At 36.8% G+C, this 21,771-nt stretch overlaps 1 protein-coding gene and 2 non-coding genes across 5 annotated transcripts in view; 2 read left to right on the forward strand and 1 right to left on the reverse strand.

Annotated features, from left to right (window-relative positions):
- LOC134213296 (bone morphogenetic protein receptor type-1B) overlaps nucleotides 1-21,771 on the forward strand; it is a 601,077-nt gene that overhangs the window by 416,599 nt on the left and 162,707 nt on the right. The gene's annotated exons all lie outside the window — the stretch shown is intronic.
- On the reverse strand, nucleotides 13,013-13,084 carry Trnap-ugg (transfer RNA proline (anticodon UGG)). The gene has a single exon. It is a non-coding gene; the product is annotated as a tRNA-Pro (tRNA).
- Trnap-ugg (transfer RNA proline (anticodon UGG)) lies at nucleotides 13,373-13,444 on the forward strand. Its single transcript has one exon. It is a non-coding gene; the product is annotated as a tRNA-Pro (tRNA).

The following is a 21,771-nucleotide window of genomic DNA, read 5'->3' on the forward strand; positions in this document are numbered from 1 at the left end:
CTGACGATAGAGTTCATTCATTTCATTATGGGTTCCTTTGAAATTGGTTGCATTGTCTGAATAAATTTTGTGTACCAGTCCTCTTCTGCTGATAAATCATCTGAGAGATGCCAAAAATGCATCAGATGATAGGCTGGAGAGTAATTCCAGGTGGATTGCCTTTGTGGACATGAACACGTAAATAGCTACAAACGCTTTGATTGTCTTGTGTCGAGTTTGTTTTATCCAGAAAGTCTCTGCATAATCTATTCTAGTGACAAAAAATTGTGACGATGGAACAACTCTGGCTTCTGGTAAATTTCCCATAATTTATGAAGTGCTTGAAGGATTTTGTCGAAAACATTTAATGCAGCTTCGTGTAACTTGTCTTACTGTTGATTTTGCATTCAACAACCAATATCGTTGACGAATCGTGGCGATTAGTCCTGCTTGACCAATATCTAGTAGTTCAGAGTATAGGGTTTGAATAAATAGTCGCGTTATTATTGGATTCTTCGATTCAAAAGTTAGCTCAGATCGATCAAGACGTCCTCCAACACGAAATATTCCATCCTTGTACATTAGGCGAAGATTGTTGATTTTTTGCAAGGTTCATTGTTTATTACTCTGCGAATTTCATCGTCGAGATTTTCGTGATGTAGGGTAAGACGGTATAATGCGCCCCAGCTGGCCAAAACGCCCCCCTTTGATTTCTAGAAAACTAGAACGAACTAAGGGTCAAAATCAGTTGGTACCTAGAAACATTTGTAAAACCATCATACTATGTGAATGTGGAAGTATTTTTGTATTACATAATGAAAATAATAGAAAAATACGAAAAGTTACAGTTTTGATGTAACTTCTCATGTTTGTTTGCTCAACATTCTGGAGCGACGCTAGCATACTGTCCGCAAAACTTGCACTGGAACACTCATTTGGGCAACAAAATAAGTTTTCTCAGTGGTTAATATGATATAAAATTGCTTTCATCTTCAAAAATGTAACGTTTTTCAAAAAAATGTTTCACTGGTCAAAACACCCCAGTGTAGGCGGGACGATATGCCCTTACCAACTGGACACAAGCGCGGCGAGCTTGCAGCAGTTGCTTCCAAATTATATGGAAACTATTGAAATGTAATTCAAACGTGCTTGAATGGACTTAAGTTGTTTTTTCAATGTCAAGCACATAAGGATTTGTAACCTTTTTATTATGGGATTGATAAAATACTAATGAAGGGCTATGAAACGTCTTGGGTTAAGGTGGGGCGTATTGCCCAGGCACTTTTTGAAATCCATTTTTTCACGACTTCTCAAAAAAACTTTATCACGTGTTATCTGTGATATTTTGATATGACTACTCACGGGCAATGCATTTGCGACTTCCTGCACTACCAAATAACACAAAGTTTGCATGAATTGATAAATCATTGAAAAATAAAAAGTTATCAAGGAGTTACCGTAGGGGGGGGGGCATATTATACCGTCTTACTCTATGGCTTTGAAAATAACGTTTGTGGATTTTCTCAATTCCCCAATGGTAGGAAGCTTTTTTTTCACGAACAGATTGTTCTTTTCGGCAATTTTGAATAAACCACAAAACATAGGCCATTATTCGTTGAATTTTTCGAAAGTTACTAAATTAGCTTAGCTTAGCTTAGACTGACTGTACATATCAATGGTTGCTACTCCGTGATTGATCAGAACTGGTGTAAATTGCACTACGATCCAAGTGAATAGTGGTTGGGATATACCAACTATTCTCGAAGTGCACGTTTCAGCAGCTCGCAAATGTTGATCAATAACGACGCCGGCCAAGTCCTTACAGTCAGTTGGGAAAGGGAAGGAATGTTAGTGTGTGGTAACTGTTGCTACTAGAGACCGAGAATACCTCTGCATCTCCACAATTACCACGGGAAGGAAGTTGTATTAGTTGGGTGGGGTAATCAGTAACATAGATCGGGATTCACCATGGAAAGTGATGTGACCTATGCAACTTCTACACAGCAGTTTTAGCATTTCCTTAATTTGTTCAATTGTTCATTCTTCGCGAGAATAAACAATCAATCCCTCAAAGTGAGCGATTGTTCATTTGAATTTCGGATTAGGCGCCCGCGTCATCATTTCTTTAACGTAAGGAAAGTAAAAAAGAAACGGAATTAAAATTGAAAGTAAAGTAATTTTCACGGATGTTCAACCACATTGATAATCGGAAAGCTAATGTCATTCAGCAACCCTTATTTTATCTCTATTTCAGGTTAAATAAGAATGTAAATTTACGTTTAATTCACATGTCGTTTATTTTGCATTACTTTTGCGCGTGTGTGTGTCGCTTACCGTGACCAGTATACCGTAATTCTGATGTGCCGGAGAGGTCATCAAGCCTTTAGACATAGTCCCTGCTGCCCCTTATGACTTCTACTCTACTATTTCTAGAATTTCTCAAAATACAACCTACACCAGGTTTGTTTTTAGTCGTTTTTGACCGATTTAGAGTGGCAAAGGAACAATGAACTAACCGCGCAAAAAGCCTGGGTGTTTTAGCATTCTGACTTATTGACCGAACATCAGAACAGAGTATTTAGATTATAACGAACTACAAAAACACCATATTCTATTGTTTATCCATTGTAATAATAAACAATCAATCTCACAAAGTGGGCGATTGTTCATTTGAAGCCGAGGGAAGTAGAAATAGAGAGGGCTTCTATAGTGGAGTTGACTATATCGTTGTTAAGTATACTCTAGAACCTTGTGCTCAACCTTCTGCTCAGTAACTAAGAGATCCCTCTGGGGCCATCGAGCGCATAAATCGAAACATACATAAACTTTCTCTATTCTGATGTCTGGAATAATTAAAAATCAAAACATTTTTTGGACGGATAAATCATTAAACACAATTAAGCGGAACGGTGACGGAAATAGAAAACATGACAGAAAATATATTGTCAAACTCGCCGCCTCCGCCGCCGCACCGCCCGGGGCCTTAACAAAAGATATTTTAGTTACTAGATAAAGATTGTCGCTGTCGTCGCTGACCGAAACATCTTTTGCTGGCGAGGATAGGGGAGCTAAATGTCAAAGAAGGAAAATCCATACGATTTGACAGGTATGTACCACACATGTTTCGGACAGCAGAACAAAGGGAACCGAAGCGACAATCTTTATCTAGTAACTAAAATATCTTTTGCCTTAACGTATCATAATGGCATGGAAAATAACAGGATTCATATTAGATGATATTTGTCAATATCAACATAACGACGCTTATACATATCATGGAAGCAGGATTTCTATAGGAAGCACCTCTGTGACACACGAAAAAAGGCTGTCGAACATGTGAATTATGTTCTTTGCAGAAACAAGAGGAATCAGATAGTTCAGATAATAAAACTGGTTTGGAAGAGGAATATAGGATATAAGTTATAAATGGAAACGGCTCACCGGATTTTAATTAGTCGCGATCATGTCTCACAGTGTTCAGTCAGTAACACTCAAGACCATTTTTTTTATAAACACTCTCCCATGCATGGACACGGACAACCAGACAGCTTTTTATTCCTCTAACGTTGCAATAATGATGGCAGGAGCTTTTCAAAATCAATTGACCACTAAATAGCACTGTTTAATTAAAGATAAAAAATATCGGAATCCGTAGAATACCAACTTTTTCGAAACCGCGTAGCAAGAAAAAAAACTGTCACCAGAGAAAAACACATCCTTTCACGCACAAAGCTTACTTCGATCTTCTGAATTTTTCGAAAGTTACTAAATTTGCGAAATACTTGAAATGGTTCAATCTATACAACTTGACTCGATATAAGTGGATTGATTACAGGAAAGAGTTCTTCTGGAATACCATCAATTTTATCAGTACTATATTCCTCCTTTTTTAGAAACCATAAATTGTTTGCTTGTAATGCTGAAGGTAACTGTCCTCTAGATACGATATCCGCAGTATTCAATTCTGATTTGATGTAACACCATTTGTACTCACTTGTTTGATTTCTAATTTTTGAAATACGGTTTTGGACAAATTGCTGCAACTTGTTGGCGGGTTTATTCACCCAAGCCAGGACAACTTTACTATTGGACCAAAGTACAACTTTTTCAAACGTAATCGGAACGCAAACGGAATCGGAACGGAAACGGAATCAAACGGATTAATTGTGTCAGTAACAAAGCAGCACATAGTTCTTTTCTTGGAATTGAATGCATGTTTTGGCTGTTCCATTTCCGAATATGCTCCTGAGATAGGCACAAGCTCCATTTGCGCTACTTGAATCGTCTGCAAAACCATGTAATTCATACAAATGTGCTTCAACGTACGTCACTCGTTTTGGAACTTGTATCTGATTAAGCAGAGATAAAGAATTTCGAAGCTTGATCCATTGTTTTTGAATTGAAGCTTCTAATGGATCATTTCATCCAAACCATAATTGTTGAACTAACAGCTTTGCGTCATAATCGCAAATGGTGAAAATGGCAATGGTGAAAATATGTCGAAAGGATCGAACAGCTTTGAGACTTCAGAACAAATGGTTCTTTTTGTGCCTATAATCGTATTCATTTTTGAACAATAAACTGAATTCTGTTTTTACACGATTTACATTTTTTTTAAATTTTGCACTCATTGCTACATGCTTCTCCCGTGATTCTATAGGAATTCGCTCTGAGAGCATTTTGGAATTTGAACACCACTTGTGGATAGGGAAGCCACCGCGTGTTTACATCATTTGTAATTTTTCTTGTGCTTCAATGACATCTTCAAATGCATCTGCTCCTGACAAAACATCATCTACGTAGAAATCTTCCTTCACTTTTTGAGCAGCTATTAGCAGATCATCAGATTCTTCTTCAGCAAGTTGTACTAGACACCTAGTTACTTGAAATGGAGCTGATGCGGTGCCATATGTTACAGTATTGAGCTCCAATATTCGGAATGGATGGGAAGGGTCTTCTCTCCAAAATATTCTCAAATACTTTGAGTGCTTCATTGCTAATCGAATTTGTCGATACATTTTTGAAATATTCGCAGTGAAGGTATACTTATATTTTCCGAATCGTAGAATTATGTCGTGAATACTGTTTTGCACAACTGGTCCAACTTGCAAAATATCGTTGCGGGATAATGGTTTAGGTTGGGATTTGGCACTAGCATCAAAAACAACACTGCATTTTGTTGAAGGACGGAGAACAGCATGATGGGGCAAATAATATTTTCCTTGATCTTGATGATCATTTGCTTCAAAGATTTCATAACAATGCCCGAGGTGTTCGTACTCTTGCATAAATTCGATGTATTGCCCTTTCTAATTTGGAGTTTTTCTAACATTAAATATTTTCGCAAAGCAGTTTGACGATTCTCCCCCAATTCTTCAACATTATTCTTGAATGGCAACTCAACAATTAATCTTCCTATTCGATCACGTTGATATGTATTGAAATGTTCTTCGCAAGTTTGTTCCTCTGAGATAAGATTTGAAACATTTGGAACTTCTTCTACTTCCCAAAAGGTTTGAAAAAGTTTCTCTACATTTACGATTGATGCAATATTACATTGTTGAGGAAACTGATCACTTGATTCGTTCAATACTCCAGCTACCACCCATCCGAAATGCATCTCATGTAGTTGTGGAAGATTCGACGAAAGCTTTATATGGTTGGGCTTCAGAGGATCAAATTGGCATATCAACTTTGTCTAGGGTTTGAAACTCAGGATCTGCTAGTTGAATGTTCTTCGGAATATTCCACATGCTGTTGGAAAATCGTGAGGTTGGAATTATTCCCATTATATGCTCAGATACTAAACATTCAATATTTGCTTTATTCACTTATACGAGAATATATTTTTAATTCAACTTTGTCGCGTACTACACTGCCACTAATCGCAAGTCGAGCACATCTGTATATTGATGCCCATATACAGATGTGCTCGACTTGCGGTTAGCGGCAGTAGAGTTCTAACAGCATTTATTCCAGTGATTGGAACATTTCTCGCTTAACTTTTCAAAAGGACCTAAGTAACATTTTTTTTTATGAAATAATTTGAATAGCGCATTCAGCATGAAAGCTTTCGATTGCAGTACTCAAATTAATTCATGAAAAACATGTTACTTAGGTCCTTTTGAAAAGTTAAGCGAGATTTGTCCGTCGCTTTTGGACTCCAAGACGATTCGCCATTTCATTGCTGATAAGGTTTACTTGTGAGCAGTTATCTAATAAAGCACGGCAAGAATGCAGTTGTCCTTTCTGGTCTGGTCTTGAACGTATACTACTGCCGTTTGTAACAATACTGCTTTGGTAGTTTGAGCGTTATTACAGGAACATGTTGCTGAATTTCTCGTTGCAACATCTTGTTGCATTTCTTCGAAATCGGATTCAATGGTAGCAGTATTATTTACTTGCGTTGGAGAACAAGATCTGTAATGTGGCTGAGCTGAAACATTCGATTTGACATATTTCTTGACATTGTCGTTATCGTTTCTGTGGAGAATGGTATGATGACGTTGACTACATTTTCGGCAATACATATTTGAAGGGCAGTTTCTCATTTGAAGATGCATACCCCAGAATTCTGATAGATCTACAACACGCACACGTGAGGCTGGACTTGCAAACCCGAAACGGGAAACAAGATCAGTCAATAGCCACCGAAACGTTTGTGGGGAAAACGTTCCTTATATGGTGCATTATTAGTTCCACGTGGGCTAATTCCGATGAAGACTTACACCGAGCAATGAAAAAGTACTTTTCCATCGATGATGAATTCGAGCGAAAGTTTACTCTCTTTCGAAGATCAGCGAGCTTATAGAATTCTTGATTCGCAAACTAAGTGCATATGCGACCGGTAAGGTACACTGGGGGAAGTGGAAAAAGGGGGGAAGTGTAAAAATCGACTCGAAAAATTGGAATTGTACATACTTTACAGTTTTTACCACATCATAACATTACGCAAGAATATACTTTGATGCTCACACTAATACTATGTTGGAAATTTGTATAATATATACACTAACATGGTTAACGCTTGAACTGTAATTTTAGGTTTCGCAAAAGTTGATTTTTGCATTCATAAAATCAATTCTTATTTGCACCAATTGTTCTTTTTTCAAATGAATTTATTTCACAGGTGACTATTATAATACAAATAAACTAATCCCATTCAATTGGTAGTGGTTTGTACTAAGGAAGCAAATAATTCAAAGATTTTACACTTACCCCAGGAATCAAATACTGCGGGGGAAGTGGATAATGTTCTAATTATGCAATTTTTTCTTCTCTCCAGGGTTTATTTCGATAGCTGTGAATCTTAATATGTTCCTTCTTTGTTATCATTGTGATTCCAGTGGTGATTGGACTCATATAAATGAGAAAATGCCTGATTAATCCACCTATCGGTATTGATGCCTTTCACATGTTTTACATATGAAAAAACCCTGATTAATCCACCTAGCGGTGATGGTGCCTTTCTCTTGCATTATAAAAATAGTATTTTGGCCATTACTCTCGAGCCCATAGACCGATCTGGCCAGTTTTTAATAGGAAACAATGGCAGATTATCCTGCGTCGAATGCAACTTGTTGCGAGTAAATCGGTTAAGGATAAGTGCCTGAAAAATGAGTGACATTTTTTTACTCAATTTTTCAATAAAAAGGTGGTATTTTGGCCATAACTTCCGAGCCCATAGTCTGATCCAACCAATTTTCAATAGGAAACAATGATAGAGTATCCTGCGTCGAATGCAACTTGTTGCGAGTAAATCGGTCGATGATAAGTGCCTAAAAAATGAGTGACATTTTTTTACTCAATTTTTCTTTAAAAAAAAGTGGTATTTTGGCCAAAACTTCCGAGCCCATAGTCCGATCTGACCAATTTTCAATAGGAAACAATGGTAGAGTTTCCTGCGTCGAATGCAACTTGTTGCGAGTAAATCGGTTGAGGATAAGTACCTGAAAAATGAGTGACATTTTTTTTTGGGCGGGTGCGCACAGACACACACACATACACACACACATACACACACACACATACACACAGACATCACCTCAATTCGTCGAGCTGAGTCGATCGGTATATAACACTATGGGTCTCCGGGCCTTCTATAAAAAGTTTGTTTTTGGAGCGATCATATAGCCTTTACCGTATACTTAGTATACGAGAAAGGCAAAAATGTATAAGAAAGTTAAAAGTAGCACTGATAGGTAAATATTTTGAATAATTAACAATAATTTTTATTCTTAACAAATTTCGCCGTTGAATGCAATTTCGTTTGCGAACAAATTGGTTAAGGACAAGTGCTTAAGAATAGCTGATAATTTCGTACGTGCTTTGCGCATACACATACATACAAATACGCACATACAGACATCATCTCAATTCGTTAAACTAAGTTGATTAGTTTATAACCCTGTAAGTCCCATTTTTCCTTTAAAAAGTTCATCTTTGGGGCGAACATATAGACTTTACGTACACTTAGTGTTCGAGAAAGCAAAACCAGCCCTCCCCTAGCTATTACGAGAATTCCTTGAGGATCTATTCCGTTAAGGCAATGAAATTATTCCACAAAAGATACTCAGAGCAATTATCGTATTGATTTTAGTTAAATGTAACTACTCATCACTATGGAAGGTCAAGGTAACATGGGTTTTCCACTTACCCCATCTCACTAGGGCAAGTGGAAAAACAACTCCTAATTTTAAAATCTATTTCCATAAATTTCAAGCGAACAAAATGGTATGAATTACCGCACAGTTGGTGCAAAATTGACTGTTTTTGATAGCCCATTTAGATTGAACGCATTTAAATCATTTAAACTGGTTTTACACTAATTCAAACATGCACTATCGATTTTTCCTTTTCCACTTCCCCCAGTGTACCTTATAAAAAAGGAAATAATCACCGTCTTCGACCAAAGTTCGCACAAAATAAATACTTAACAGGTTAGCATTAGACAACGGATAGGACATTCTCACAATACCCAGAGGACCTATGGAGAATTTTTCGCTTCATGAAAAGTTTTTTCCTCACTAGAGCGATAACCGAACCCACCTGGAATAGTCTTATATTATTAAATAAGTATATGCAATTAATTTCTTAACACAATTGAATGATTTTGGTCTTCGGACCTCTTACTTCATGAGCTTTGCTTCAGTATCTACATCACTTCAGATCTGTGATGAGATGAGTTTCAATTGTAATTTCTCATTACAAAAGCAAAAGCTGATACAATATCCAGTTGCTAACAATAATCGTCTTCGCGACGTTACAACGAAGTGGAAAACGAACCGATTACCAAGAATACGCACCGCGTGTTTGCCTTTGCTGCGGATCCAATGAAAGGATTCAATGATTTAGTATTGTTCCTTGGATTTTAAATCAATGCCATGACTTGCACATCATCTTTTGCAGACTGGGTGAACTTTTAGCCCAATGTTCCCACCCGAACTTTGTCTAACAGTACATTGCTTTATGTCTAATACTTCGTTCTAAATTCGTCTAACGCTAGAAAACTAGATGAATTTTCCAAACGAGCACTGGCAACACCAAAGAAATTGATTGATAATTCACAGAGTTTTATTCATTTCAATTTTGAAAAAATAGTGCCTGTCCCGATCATTCTGTCCTACCCGTATACACATATAACATGTTGTTTTTACTTTACTTAATCAATATTTGTTATTTTTTCCCGAATGAATCCTGACATATACCAAACGACAAGGTTATTTTTTAAGCCATCCTTGCTGTATTCCGGGAGTACAACTTGGAAACTCACCATCTGTTCATTGATTGAAATCAGCAGCGTACGATTCAGTGAAAAGCAATGAGCTGTGGCAGATAATGTCTGAACATAGTTTTTCAGCGAAACCGATTAAGCGGATACGTGCAACGCTTGATGGCATGAAATCAAGTATTCATATTGCAGAAGAGGTGTCAACCTTGTTTGTGGCTTTTGATCGATTGAAAACTTCTGCTACCCCTAGTTCTGTTAGTTAGATGGGGTGAAAGCTTCGGCTCCTTGTTGATGGGTTAGCTTGCGTGGGAGTGCTATTAGATTCCTAAAATCAACAGTTGAATCTTTGCTTACAAAAGCAGATAAGCCGTTTTAAAAATATGCTATTGAACTGAGGTCGGCTTTTTTTCTGAATATGAGTGTTTAAAATCCTGTACTGATAGAGTTGCGTTGCGTTGTAACGGAGTATTTCGTAGATTGCATACTGATAGTTGTCATGTATATTCTTTACCTTTCTTATCCCAATTGCTTATGGATTTCCATTTGGGATTCAATGGAAATCAATTGGGGTCCAAAATGATAAAACATGAAAGCTATCATTGCTGGCCACGCCCATCTTCTCCGTTACTAGGAAAGGAAGGAAATGATGATATGACATCTACTTAACGAGAGGCCAGCGACTCACCGACGCCCTCATAGATGTCAAGGAATTGGATGGTGGGTAGGGTATGTGGTTTAGGAGTATCATTATAAGCAAATGATAGAAAATTTGTGGAAATACGTTGGGAGTGACTTTGCTAAGAAATGTTATCACTCCATTATCCTTGCCGATGATTTTCCTCGGATGGGGCGAAGGTATTAGCCTTGCCCTGGCTAAAAGCCTAGGTTTAAGCGCCTTTGCTCGCTCTCTGAAACGAAAAAAGAGCAAAAAGAAATTAAATTCCCCTTCCCCCCTGATATGATATTGATTTTGATCAACAAATGAATTCTAAGTGGATGAATAAATGATCAAACGGCTGCAAACAAGCCTCTATTGTCGTAGCAGAAGCAAACCCGCCTCAATACGACAGGCAGAAGCACATGTTTGTGATTCAAACGCGATCGACTGTTGTTCAATTTCGATACACATAGTTGGGTAGAGAGAAAAGATGTGAAATATTGCTAAAGTAGGATTCGATGGATACGGGGAATTGACTCATATGCCACCGTTATTAGCTGGTTATGGTACAGCTTTCGTTATTCTTGCTTTGAAAATGATGTTTTCCTAAAATTACCGCTAACGATTTTGCTAAGCCAGCCCTTTCAAGGCCCATCTTTGTTGATGCTTCTATTAAAAATAAATGTAGTAAGTTTAATTAAGACTTATCAGTACGTTACGTAGTAATGTGGATCGAATAACTTAAAAATTTTGTCAACAGATGGAAAATTCAAATTGGTTTTTATCCACGATACAAAAGCGCTACTACGGTTTGCAGTGTTAAAATCATACGAAATTGACGTAAGTGTCGTAAGCCATTAATGGACCTTCAAACATTGTAAACAATGCTTCATAAAATTCAACTTATCAGGGAAATGTATAAACTCGGTCGATGAGGTTTGCTTTCTGATATAAAAAAAAACACGTCAAAGAAAAAATAATACTTAGTTCGAAAGGTACAACACAGTAGGAAGTGAATAAGTTTTGGAATATTTGTCGTTCCTGTCTGCTTCCATAAAATGAATTGAATAAACATTCAGATAAGGAAAAAATCAATCTCATTGAAATCACATTTTTGTACGATGATTATATGTTAAAAACTGTGTTAAAAACCGACTTACCGGACTGTTTTCTTCCGAACGGATTCGTCATTCCTAACTGTAGGGGTAAGTGGCGGGACATGATCATCATCAGCTGCTGTTACCTACTACATTCAGGTATTCAGGAAAACCAACGCGATCCGTGCCAGATTGAAGATTTGCGACACCGGTTGATGTACCTTATATTCCGGTAATTGTATATAGCAGGAGCCTACGACGCCTTTATTAGTTGGATTGACACTTTTCCGGAGGCATCAAATGTACCAGTTTGCACTACTCCACTATTTACACATAAAACCTTAAAATCCTGTACTGATAGAGTTGAACCAAAAGTGAATAAAGTTGATAAAGAGAGAAATAAAATAAGATAAATATAACGCAACGTTGGAATAGCATAAATAACACAATTATATAATTATAATATCTTCTTCCATCTACTTCCAGTAAAATGTTTGTGTTAACTTTTTCAGTATAATAAACATCATTACTAACGAAACATTGAGGAAGTTTTTAAATAGGAAACGAAATACGTAGGGACACGGCAGGTATTTCCGTCCATCGTCGTAGGGGCTAAAACCAACGAAAGCAACGTACATTTGCTAGTACTCCACTATAGCAGAACGTTTCTTCTGAGCTTACGATTTGGTACGTATGAGTTTTACAAAAAAGCGGGTTTTCGAGACTATGACGAACTGACGAAAATACCTGCTGTGTCCCTATCTGTTTCAGTCCTAGGCTGGCTCATCTCTAAATAAAATAACTTTAATAAATTGAAATCCTCATCACAGAGGAAATAAAAATGAATGCTAATCAGCGCTTACGTTGGGAAACCAAATCAATGAATATTTTACCATTCTACGGCAAATCTAATCATCCACCATGTCGTTGATTGCCGCAACACCACCAAAGGGCAACAAACCCAGCCGCCCTACGCGCGTACATGGGTGTGCAAAAATACTCTAATCATATCGCGATCTTTCGTCTCTGCTATTGCTCGTGTCCGGCATAGCGCAGATTGTTTGACGAAGATAGCGACCCAAGTGCCGTGTCGTTGTCATAATTCTCCTGCTCGGAAACTATAAGCACTGAACTGACCAGTTCAGATCCGAATGTGCGGCTTGGGTCCGGTACTGTGCACTTACCTGCCTTTGGACGATTTGCATCGCTCATAGATGTTTCACTCAAATTGAGACCCTCCGCTGCAGGAATGGGATAAAATATAGCGCAATCCCTTGTTTCGCGTACGACCCGATAGAGATATGAGCGAAAAATGTTTTATGGGTTTCCAGTATCGCAGCTCGCGCGCGGTTTGCTGTTGCGATTGTCATCAGCACCGTGGGCGGCAGCAGTATCAACGACGGTGAACCAGTTTTGCGGTACGAACAACTTGGTAAAATGATTTGTTAGATTCTTTTTATTGTTGTGCTGCCGCTCTCTAATTACGTGTCTATTTCTAAGACTAGGTTTATGTTTGGACTACGGTTCACTATCATATAAAAAACATAAGGGCTCAACCGGGATTTGAACCCGGGACCTCTCGCACCCAAAGCGAGAATCATACCCCTAGACCATTGAGCCTCTTGTTGTTACAGCAATAAAAACTTCGAAGATATTTTCAATCTATAACTCTATGAACTTGCGCTCCGGTGAACGTGACGGCAAGCAGACTGAAATAATTGCTTTGATTAGTGCTGCTTATAAGACCTCGCTGTTTTAACAGTGAGAAATGCGCACCGCTTACGGTGTCGGTGGAGATACCGAAAGTGAAAGGTGGGATTTTTCTCTTAATATCGTTTGTTTGGATTTTTGTCGGACTTTGCGGTCTGTTTCACCTTCATGCGTTTTCTGTGCATCACATGTATGCGAGGCTCAATGGTCTAGGGGTATGATTCTCGCTTTGGGTGCGAGAGGTCCCGGGTTCAAATCCCGGTTGAGCCCGAATTATTTTACATTATTTAAAGATTTTTTGGCAGTAGCCTCGTTTCACTAACAAATCGTTCAATTTCTAAACGGAACGCGGCAAATTTTGATTCCGTATGTAGGAGTGCCCGCTGGTAATCGACCCTGCGCAAACATATAATGGGCCTTAAACAAATAAATAAAACAACTTTGTTGTACGAGAAAGGCAAAAACGGTATTCAACGCTGAAAGCAACAATTTCCTTCGAACTTACATCGGATAAAGTTGCTTCCATATCAGGATAAGTAGTTCGATGTAATTGTTTTGACTAAGGGATTAAAATTTAGGTATATTAACATATGGAAAACGATACTGAAAACAGAAAAAATGTCAGCTGTCATAAGACGAATTTAGTACTTTTCATTTAATTCCACCACGTTTTCGTGATGGAATAAAATGGAATGTACTAAACTCTTCTTATGACAGTTGAAGACATTCCACCAAAAGAGCTTAAATAATTTTCCCACAAAAAATGTGTTAGAATATTTACGAAAATATGCGAAAATATCTACTGCCTATGCCTGGGCCCTCCTTAGCCGTGCGGTAAGACGCGCGGCTACAAAGCAACACCATGCTAAGGGTGGCTGGATTCGATTCCCGGTGCCGGTCTAGGCAATTTTCGGATTGGAAATTGTCTCGACTTCTCCTTGGGCATAAAAGTATCATCGTGCTAGCCTCATGATATACGAATGCAAAAATGGTAACCTGGCTTAGAAACCTCGCAGTTAATAAATGTGGAAGTGCTTAATGAACACTAAGCTGCGAGGCGGCTCTGTCCCAGTGTGGGGATGTAATGCCAATAAGAAGAAGAAGAAGAATATGCCTACCGCTGGGCAGTATATTTCTTCAATATATTTTCGTTATACAATCTTTACCTCAAAAACATGTACATTGTACAAACACCCCAGTATCGTTTTCACTAAATAAATGTAAGAAGAAAGTACATACGTTGCTCCTCATGTAATTTATTATCGGATGTTGTAAAAAGACAATTTTATATTACTACGAGACCCACTCTAGCGGAGCAACTGGTGTAAATTTCAGTCGTTAAGGAGTGCGTTCCTCAATAATTTTATTAAACATGAATTTTAATTAGATAAATTCGTCTTAAACACTCATTATGTATATACACTTAAACAAGCATACGTTTAAAAAAGTTTCATTGAACTTCTTTCAGGATTGTTGAAATTTCAAGCATGTGCATGTGAAGGATTTATATTATTATCACACTTATTCATGGTATCTGATTTCTAGATTTTTATTATTAAATTATATTCAAACTGAATAGGAGAAACATCTTCTGGTTCTATCTCACAATCCTTCTGGCGTGAAAAAGATGGAACGGTAACACATGTGCTGTAAATGTTATTTTTTTTCTCCATGAGCAAACACAGGTTTCTCGCTTCAGATGCATTTTATACGATTCCACCGATTGCCGGTCTTCCAGGAAGGGAACCACATGCATCATAAACGTTTGAAAGAAAAAGGAAACTTCTGCGGAACGATGCGGACATCCAGCAGCAACACAAAACCGCTCAATTTTGTGTTTATGAAACGATTCTCACCCAAACACATTTTCATGATTTATTAGCATGCATGCGAAATGTGTTTTTGGGGGTACCAGCTTTTGATTTGTGTGAGGCTAATTTTTCGATTTCGTTTGCTTATTCCATGCAGATGTGACGGTCATATACACCCTGTCTATATTATGATTAATGTTATTTTGGGATGCGAAGGCAATTAATATGCTTATTCTCAACCGGAAATAAGCCTTTTATAATTTTAAATTGGATTAGATAAGCTATAAACATTTGAAAAAATGAAGCGTTTCTAGATACGAACAGGTACAATTGTCAATCAGGCAAATGAGAACTGTCTTTATTAATTATACTGCTTGATTGTATTACAATCAAATTTTGCCTTGCTAGATGTTCTGTAGCTCGATTTGTTCTTTAACTCTATGTAAATTCTTGCTATACTAACCGATTTCTTCATACTATTTCAAATTCTCTCGTACTCCAAATCCTCCCTAACTCGATGGTCCTTTCAATATCAAGTTAGAGTATTATTATTTTTTTTAAATATAAGTGTCTGAAAAGTACTAAAAAAAGAAAGCTACCTCAAAAGTATTGCTATGTTCAGTGTCTCCTACTTAACTTTTTTCGATCGGCCGCCCTATTATTCCGTTGTAAGAGATGCTTTGAGGCCTTTGAGAAAATTTCAGCCGATTTCAACGTTTTAAACTCAATGGAAGTGTATGTGAAAAATGCATGGAAAAATATTTTAAAACAAAAAGTTATTTGAAGCTAGATGGCAGCATTAACTATGATACTATGATACTCATTCAGTTCTTGCAGAATTAAATACAGAACGTCATGCTAAAAAACGCTAGAAAATCTTCACCCGGCGAAGTTATTAGCATTTTACTGAATTATAGTTAGAGCAAATTTTGTTTCTTTTACACAATAAAAAATAATAAATTCATCTAAACAACACTTCAGTAACATACTAATAACTTCGCCGGTTGAACTCTTCTCGTGGGTTTTCAGCATAACATTCCGTATTTAATTCTTGAAGAACCGAACGAGTGTCATAGTTCTTCGTCGTAAATGGTGCTCTAAATTACTGTTGTTCGATGTTTCTTTGAATAAACTTCCGTTGAGTTTATCACCGGCCAAACGTTGGCCGATTTTGCTGACATTTTCGCCATAGCAGGGCATCAAAAAACGGCTTGAAGAACGGAATAAGAAGGCGGCCCACCAGAAAATTTGAAAAAGTGGTTCTTAGTATGTATAGGGGAAACTGGATACACGGGATTCTAGGGACCACATGATCCCCCTATTTTCTCGAAAACTAATAACATTTTTGTACCACTGATATGTTTTATGTTAACAGATCCGTTATACAGATGATTGAATTAGAGTAACATTTGATACTACCTGCTTTTCGTATATAGGTTTCAGAGAGGTTATATTATTTGAGCGTTCTCAATTATTTTTTTTCTGCAAAGGAGAAAAGTTTAATAGCTTTGAATATTTCCAACCAAAAGGAGTCAATTTTTTTCTGGGCATAGTTTTATTATTAAAGAATTGAATAAACTTATTCAATTAATCGTCGCTCATTTTCCATTCAATGATAAAAATAAAACAAGATAAATACTCAACATGGACACACTTGATCCCCCATAGTTTGGATTCATTTGATCCCGATATTGCATATGGGTCATTCCATATGAAGTGACCGAGAAAAAAATGCAAACGTGCAATCGACTTTCTTAGAATTGAATGAAATTTTGACCAATTGTTTATGTATGGGTTATACCCCAAAAACCAAAATTTCGTGGTGATTGGACCTCCCCACGATTAATACGACCATCCCCCTTTTTGGACAAATGTATGAAACTCATCATATTGTTTTGTACATATCTCTGGAACTGTGAGGTCTATAATGAATCTAAGGTAACCATTCGAAAGAAGATTTTTCAAGGAATTTATAAAAACATAATTTGTTGATGTGCAGTGTTGCCAAATGAACAATTTTTAGTTTTTGTGTGAAAAATGCATTTTTTACCCAATGAGTATATTTTTATTCAAGAAATAACCTCACCAACGTGTTCCTTGACCATTTTTACATTGGAAACGCTTAAAACCCCGAGGTACTATGTTCCGATTTCGAGATACAGGATTTTAAAAATGAAAAGTCCTTTTTTCACTGTGAACATTGTAGATTTTTTTACTGATTTCCGATCATACACACATATACGCATTGACACATACATAACACACATACACAGCTCGATTGGCTGCTTTCCCACTTACAGCATTGCGTTTGAAATTTATATGGAGATTAGTATGGAAAAATGTTTTTTTTTGCATTTTTGCTCCTAGCGGCTTTATTTTATCGTTAATTCAATCATCTGACTCAATACTGACAGATGCTGAAAGAGTTTGCTGAAGAATAAGCATTGCTGGAAATATTACAACGCTTTGAAGATTGATTGTTGGAATCATATGCAAGAAATCAATGTTTCTGCCAGCACTATCTGATCAACTGTCCTTACTATGTCTGAAACTCGATTATGCATATGTACAACATGTGATAGATTTAGTTCGGAAAAGGTATTGGAGGGTAATCGCCCCTTCGGTGGGCTTTGATCCCACTGTCCTTGTTAGACGGAAAAACCATTTCTCTTTTCGGAATTTTCCATTAAAAATTAATCTGAATAACTACAATTTGTTCCTCAGCACTAAAAGATTAATTTTTTTGAAATAACACTCAGTTGAATTATTGGTACACGTAGTTTGGCAGTTCTGGTAGAATAAACAATTTTGGTCGTCGTTCCTGCAAGGCTCCTTCTTCTTCAAAGATTTTCGGCATCCTTAGGGTCAACTATTAAAAATTAAAACAATATGTCACATGGTTTACGAAAATCTGAATTCTCTAGGAGTAAAAATGCAAAAAATATAGCGAAAGTATATTGGCCGTCAAACAGCAAATATTATCCATTTATTTTCAAAATACAGCAAATAAAATCATTATCTCAAAAAAGACCATTTTTATGATGTTTGTTATTGGTCTACTATTTGCATACTTTGATAATATACACACACAGTTGACAATTTTTGATTACATGGTGAGTGAGAGAGAGCTCATGGTTATCGTCAAATCACATTTGCGTGCTGTGAAGTGTGGGTTTGATAAAGTAGTTGTAAGATAAAAACTTTCCGTGGATAATTCTGCTCTAGTGGACTAGTATTGACATTAAGATCTTCTTCTCCCTTTTATATAGCTACAAAATACGTTTAAAAATTGCATCCAACGTTTTTCGCCATTTTCAACCCTCTTACCCTTACCCTCACAAATAGTCACAAATCACTAACCCTCTCCTTCTGTACGTACAAGTACCATTTTCATAATGATTTGCCTTTTCATACATTATTTTTCCATAATAACATAGTGAAAGTCTTATGAGCTAATTTATTTTTACCTTTCTCGTACACTAAGTGTACCGAAAGGCTTTATGTTCGCTCCAAAAACAATATTTTTATAGAAGGCGGGAGACCCATAGTGTTGTATACCAATCGACTCAGTTCAACGAATTAAGGTGATGGCTGTGTGTGTATGTGTATGTATGTGTGTGCGTGAAAAAGTCTCATCCACTATTTAGGGGCTTGCCCTTAACCGATTTGTTCGCACCATGTTGCATTTTACGGGAAATCCTGTCTCATTGTTTCCTTTTAAAATTTTACTGGTTGGGATTATGGGCTCGAAAATTATGGTCAAAATACTATTTCCATAATGCACGAGAAAGGCACCATTACCGTTAGGTAAATTAATCAGGGTTTTTCAGATAACCATATCGTTTCTTTTGTCGTAATTGCCTCTCGTATGTCTTTCCTTTGTTGTTTTTTAGAAAATGTTTGTTTCACGGTGATGAAATTCTTGTTTCATTTCTATGTCCCGTAACAGTAATGAAACAAGAACTTAATCAATTTTTCCTTATCGTCATAAATTTATTATTATTTGTTTCCTCCTTCCCTACTGTGATACTGTATTCCCTAATCCAGATTGAAACACGAGTCTTTCGGTTCACTTAATCTAACGTTATTTTGTAAGAAAAAAATAGTATAAAGATTTCGGCTCCGTAACGCTCAACGGCATATGAGCCGAGAGCTTTCGAAATTAATAAATGTTTTATAAAATTGAAAAAAAAATCTTTCCATAGCAGGTGAAATAATATAGTATCTATGTGTGTAATAGTTAATAGTACGCTCTACAACAATACAGAAAAGCTATTCCTTCCAAAGTGACTACGTTGCGACTACGTTTCTATTCAAAGGCTCAAGTTACATGTTTTACAATTTATTTGAAGAAAACAATATCTTCGAATTCTTGACAATTCGATAAAAGGTAAAGGTTCGGTATGCATAACACAATTTTATGTGATTGATAAGTTGAATATGAATCATTTAATATTCAGAGCTCCATAACTCGAGAACGGCTCATAGTACCTTGGGGTTTCGAGTGTTTCTTATACAAAATTTTCTGGAGAACACGATGCTGGTGTTATTTTCCAAATAAAAATATACTCATTGGCAGAAAAATACGATTTTATACTTAAAACGCAAAAACAATAGAGTTGGCAACACTTCTACTCAAAATCGATATTTTTCTCAAAAAGTTTGAAGAATTCTCTTCAAAATGCATAAAAAGAAGTTATTTGTAGCTTAAAAACTGTCCGAGATATTAGTTGTTCAAAAATATGGTTTTTACGAATCGTCAAAAACGGGGGGTGCTCCCATTTGCCGAGGGGTTGTCCAATCATCAAATAAATTTGGATTTTTACATATAATCGATAGATAAACAAATCCACAAAGTTTGATTAAAATCGGTGAATGTCGATTGCAAGTGGTTCGGTCACTTGGTATGGAATGACCCATATATCAAATGAGATTTTAATTAACTAATTGATCAATTATTCAACTAATCAACTAATTGATCAGTTATAATTATTTTCTGGTTAAAAATTTTAGAAAAATATATTAAGCTCTTTTAGTGGAATGTATTAAACCGTCTAAGACGAATTAAGTACTGTCCATTTAATTCCACCAGTTAATTTTCGTTATCTTTGCAGATACGTATTTCGACCACAACTGTGTGGTCGTCTTCAGTGTCTCGTACATGACGTCGAGTCAAGTACGAGACACTGAAGACGACCACACAGTTGTGGTCGAAATACGGATCTGCAAAGATAACGAAAATTAACTGGTGGAATTAAATGGACAGTACTTAATTCGTCTTAGACGGTTTAAAAATTTTAATTAATTTATTTTCTCTTCAATTTTGTCAATCAAGCAATACACACGTAATTCGAATTTGCCAATAGTCTTTACTACCGCTAACCGCAAGTCGAGCACATCTGTATATGGGCCTCCATGTACAGATGTGCTCGACTTGCGGTTAGCGGCAGTTTATTAACCAGAGCAAGATGTAGTTGAACATATGTACTTAACTTTGATTAGTTTTATAAAATGCGAGTGAAATTGATTCTAGGATTATTTGCAATAGAGTATAAAAAAGTAAAGTATAAACCTAGAGTGCTTGGAGACTAAGCCGTATATTCAAAAGAGAGGCTCTCTTTCGCTTATGTGTAGGTTTTTTAGCATTTTTTACTACATTTCACTTTAACATGCTAGACCAAACAATTCGGGACCGCTTTGCGATTTGGGCGTAACTTATTTTGTAAACAAACATTGTTTTATGAATTCCATTGAATGCGGGCGTTTTTCTCCAAAACTAATTCCCTTATCTGATAGAGGGAAGCTTATTCTGTCGAATACATACCGTGATTCTGTCAGGAAATGCTTGCTTTAGCAGGAATTCGCCTTCCAATGTTTGTTTACAAAATAAGTTACGCCCAAATCGCAAAGCGGTCCCGAATTGTTTTTAGAGATTGTGTAATATTTCGCCGTAAACCATTTCGTGGAATTCATTTTCGCGGTCGAACATTTCGCGGAATAACATTTGGCGGTATGTAACTTTTCGCGGTACGAAATTTGGCGGATTGTACCGTTTTGCCGAATGACTTTTGGCGGAATGTACCGTTTCGCGGAAAGTACTATTTCGCGGAATATTCTTATCCTTCTGTCTGTGCTAAAAAAAAACTTACGTTGTCTGTGCTCTGGGGTCAAATTGACCCCAAATTGAAATCGCTATAACGTTTTTATTGTTTGACCGATTTTGGATTTTTGGGGCTGTTTCGAAAGATAATTTAATCATCTTTCAGGTCGTAACCAAAGATTGATTATTGGTGGGCGGGTACATCGCGGGGAGGGGTTTTAGTGAAGAAGGATACAAAAACAGTAATTTTTCATGATTATTTTACTTATATTCGAAAATCCTACCCATTTTGAACTGCACCTTTTTCAAAAAGGTTATGCAGGAAGGCGTGTGCTTTGGCAGCATCGCTGGAGCAGGTTGAATACAACGAAAACTTTTGATGAACTCTACCACAACATTCATGTTTCCCAAAAATGCTACAAACCAAAATACATCAGATCTCACATGGGACAATATACCCAAATGTAAAAGCTCACTAGCACAGTATCTTGGAAGAAGTGCTCATTATATTGAGCACCGCTTTGTAGTCCTGGACATCCTGAACAATGTTGCCGAATACAACTTGGGTGTAGGTATGAGGGATCTCAAGCTAAAGCAATATTTCAAATATTCAAGAATATTGCAAGTACACTAGCGCCGCCTATTTGTAAATTTCCTAATTATTTATTCCGTCACATGACAGTCTA

This window comes from Armigeres subalbatus, chromosome 2, assembly GCF_024139115.2.
Source record: "Armigeres subalbatus isolate Guangzhou_Male chromosome 2, GZ_Asu_2, whole genome shotgun sequence".
In the NCBI taxonomy this organism is placed as follows: Eukaryota; Metazoa; Arthropoda; class Insecta; order Diptera; family Culicidae; genus Armigeres; species Armigeres subalbatus.